The sequence below is a fragment of the Theropithecus gelada genome, chromosome 6, assembly GCF_003255815.1.
Source record: "Theropithecus gelada isolate Dixy chromosome 6, Tgel_1.0, whole genome shotgun sequence".
In the NCBI taxonomy this organism is placed as follows: Eukaryota; Metazoa; Chordata; class Mammalia; order Primates; family Cercopithecidae; genus Theropithecus; species Theropithecus gelada.
In genome coordinates, this window is record NC_037673.1 from 106,783,361 (window position 1) to 106,787,607 (window position 4,247).

General features: G+C 37.5%; 1 pseudogene across 1 annotated transcript; it reads right to left on the reverse strand.

The window, feature by feature from the left end:
- Positions 1–713: 713 nt before the first annotated feature.
- On the reverse strand, positions 714–4,041 carry LOC112626310 (annotated as a pseudogene). The gene is made up of 2 exons (XR_003119861.1): positions 1,647–4,041; positions 714–1,499 (listed from the first exon to the last, which is right to left on the reverse strand). The product of XR_003119861.1 is annotated as a bcl-2-associated transcription factor 1-like (transcript).
- Positions 4,042–4,247: the final 206 nt, after the last annotated feature.

Below are 4,247 nucleotides of genomic sequence, written 5' to 3' on the forward strand. Positions count from 1 at the left end.
CCATAAAGCAGACTTAACATTGAAATTTACTATTTTAGATTTTCACTCCTTTAAGAGCTATCAATATAGACGCAAAAGATAGTTCACATTTGAAAAATTATCTATCTGAAGAATAGAACCCTTAAGAGGAAAAAGAACAAGTCATTTTACAAACTGCAACTGAAATAGGGGAGAGAGAAAAAAAAAAAAAACAAGTTAGATCAATGCGGCAACAAGCTTCCTGCCAAAACTTTTATTGGTGACATTTGAAAAACAATTTTCTTAAAATACTATTGATGAACAGTATGTTGTGTTTCTCTATTTTTACTAATAGTTACACTACAAACTAATGTTCAGCTCAAATAAATATGTAAGATATGAAATCAGATACTAATGTATCAACTTATTCTGCAGGATAAACCTCCCCTATACCAACCACAGGATTACAGTTTTTCTTCTGTTTAAAACTAGGATGTTCATTAGAAATGGGGTTTCTATTTGCAGTATTATTACAAACCAGTTTCCTCTCACAAATAGCTAATATCTAAGACCATGACTCAAACTATCAAATAGGAATAGAAAGAGAACACTCAGTTTTGAACACAAATAGAAAAAGCTCCTAAGAATCTTCTTTATAGGCCACTGCTTGCTTTCAGTAAAAATAACAGTTTCTTAAAACTTTTCAATCTAATTTTTAATAGCTTGTACTTTTTAGCTACTGACAAAGCTTATTTATTCCTCCTTGATCATTTGCTCAAGTGTTAAACGAGCTTAGTTTACCAAAGTAACAACTTTTTGTCTGTGGTATACTTCAAAAATTAGTCGCCCTACAATGTAGTGTCTTCAAATTAAACAGATGTATACAGTTAAAATAATTAGTGTAGTCTCTATAAACAATTTCTGTTCTGGGATTTACATGTAGAGCTAATGTTTACTTCAGAATAAAACATTGACAAACAGGGAAGGCAGAGAATCAGAACTTCCACAGAGCTGTGCTTGACCATATCTTATAGACAAAGCAGAATTACAATGCATGTAACAAAAATGTTACAAGTTTTTTTTTTTAAGTTGATAGTTACAAATATGGTACGTAACAATTTTCTACTTTATTTCAGTACAATTTTCAACATGCAGTCTACTATTTCTCAAGATATTTGAAGACTTAAAACAAAATTTCTATAGACTACTTGCAAACAGTAAAATTTAAGTAAAATGCTTACATTCTTACTCGAAAACAAAAATCAGGTAAAAAAAAATGGTGGGTGCAAGTTCTGCTCTGTTGTAATCTTACTTCATATCTGTTATTCCTTTTCTTCCTTGCACCTGTCCTTCTTTTCTTCATTATATTCCACGGTCTCTTCTTTATCTCCAACAATCCCATCCTTTTGGTATCTGTCATGAGTCCATTTAGGACTGCTAACTGATTTTTTGAAGTTAAAGCACCCTCTGCCACATTGAAAAGTACCACGACCTTTTCTTCTTTTGGCCCAATAATCCACACCATCATCTCTGTCGTCATGCAAGAAGTACTTTTTGCTCTTTGGGGTATATTCTGGATCCTATTCCTCTTCCTTCAGTCTCTTTTGAATGGTAGTATTTGAGTTGTTTGGACCAGTATTTGTGCCAGCAAAAACTCCTCTGGCTCCTCCTCTGCCTCTAATTCGAAAAAAGGTTCTTCATGGTCAGCTAATTCTTGCAAAACCTGAGTATTCTTCCATTTCATGGTGAGTTTTAAATTTTTCTTCTCTTTCCTTCTTACTCTCCTTTTCTTCTCTAGAACTGGGAGAAGAAGGTGATGCTGAAGAGGATGAAGATCGAGAATGATCTTGCTCTCTACTTTTATGTTTACTCTCATCTTTGTAAGATTTGTATTCCTTGTAGTCTTTTGGAGTTTTTTCCTGCTTTCTCGATCCACTGGATTCCCTGGAGCCCTTGGAATCTCCCTGTTCTTTACTTCTTTCTTTTCTATGGCCATCAATGTCATGCCAAAAGTCAGCAGAATCACACCTTAATTTTTATCTCCCTTTTGATTTTCTTCTTTAAAAACTCTCTCTTCCCCTGCTAAACGGGTATGCTTCTTCAGGGTACTTGGTGAGATGTCAATTCTTCTGTGTATTTCAGGGCTCTTTTGCTGAGTACTATGTTCTTCAGTGGCTTTCTGATGCGAAGTGAACCGCTCATTTAGGGTTATTGCAGCTGACTTGAAGTATTGCTCTTCAACATGATGAACCAAGGACACAATGTGTTGAATAAATGACTCTGAAGTGCTGTTGCTGGCCTGTGGCAATTTAATGGGGTCAAAGATGGATCAGAATTCTTGCTCCTTCTTGACAGAATGGACAAGTGTACTAGCAAGCTGTCTTTAGTCAAGGAAGCAGGTCTGTTAGAATCATTAAGAGGAACGCGTGCCATTTTGAGTCTGAATTCAGGATGATGAGAATCACTAACTATCATTTTGTTCCTAAGTGGGTTTTCCTCTCTGAAAGCAGACTTTTCTCATGCATCCAGATTCTTGTGTAGAGGGGGACTGTAATCAAAGTGGTCTTTGATCTTTTCAGACTTTACCTGCTCAGGTGACTGAGTTTCTTTCTTTACTGTTATTTCAGAATTTTTCTCTTCTTCTTTGTGCTTATCTTTTGTAGTGCTAGGCGTTTCCACTACATATCCAGTCTGTTTAAGTTTACAATTTTTTCTTCTCTAAATCCATCACTTTCTCTATTGCCTTTCAGTGAAACTTTGGACTTGTACTTGAGTCCTTCCTCCTCAGTATTCCAGTGAGATGCAGTAGCAAAACTTTTACCCTGATCTACAAGGACTGACTTCCTGAACTGTCTGTAATCCTCTGTCTCCTCTATGTCATCCCCTTCTGAATCATTAAACTTCTGTTTTCCAGACTCTTTATCAGTGAAGTAATCTAGAGCTTCCTGATCTTCCCATTCTCCCTCTGCCCTCCCTTTCTCTGATCCTGTCTCTTTTGAAGCCTCTTTATCACTGTTATTACCCCTAGCAAGCAGGAATACTCTAGACTCTTCATCTGTGAACCTTTTAAAGAACTTCCCAGTCTTTGAGTTTCCTGATCTCCACCATCAGGATAAAATGAGGAATGGCCCCTAGACTCATCTTTTGGAACATTCTGTGGTGCAATTGTCTTTGCAGGACTTCTTTGTGAAGGGATGTGATTAATTGGACTATTCTGAGAAGGATGATATCGACTATATCCATTTCCAACAGAACCAGAACCAGACCTTTCAGGACTATGCTGAATGGAATGTGAATGCTGAGAAGGAGTATTTTTTGCAGAGTGAACCATACTGAGCATGGGAGGATCAGAGCAAGATGAACTCTGACTAGGTGGTGTAGCAATAGGTGAAGGACTATGGGGTGATCTGGGACTATTATCATAAGTTGAAAGGCCAGGCCAAATATCATCAGATGTGGCTGACGACTTATTAAATTCATTGATAGACTCAGATGGGTCATGTTCAAATGTATCTTTCGGTTCCTCCTGTGATTTACTTTTCAACAAATTCTCTTCTTGGGGTTCCCCTTCAGCTTTTTTGGTTTGTTTTTCCTGAGACCCTCGTCTTGTCTTTTAGAAACAGGAGATTTGCTATATGGGGATGAAGAAGGAGAAGAGGATGATCTTGGAGACCTAGAAGATCTATATGACCAGCGAGATCTGCTTCTGGATCTTTGAGAGGAAACAGATCTTCTTTCTGGACTCCTGGAACGTGAACGACCTCATCTAGGACTCCTAGAGTGCCTTCTATTCCAGACAGGTCTATAACCACCTCAATGATATCTACCTCCTCCTCCTTGATAAAACCCTTTACCCCTTCCTCTGTACCCATAAGATTGTCTCATTCCTCTATGATTTCTGTAATCACGATGATAATCTCTAGAATACATACGATCTCTACTACGAGACCTTGAATATGTTCTGGAACGAGACCTAGAACTGTATTGCTTCTTTCTAGAATGAGATCTTGATCTATATCAAGAACTAGACTGTGACCCAGACTTTGACCTTGAAGAATGTGATCTAGAATTGGAGCAAACCATTTCTTTTTTCCTTGGGTTTATGCAGGATCAAGAAGTCAAGTGAAGCCTTTGAGATACTCTAAAAATACTTCCTGGAGAGAATGCTCTGAGAATTTAAACTCTAAATTCAAATTCCTGACACGCCAAATTGTGGCTCCTGGGATTTATCTCCATTGCAACTTAACAGTGGCCATTTCCCAACTCAAGAATGTGAGGAAAGCCATAGA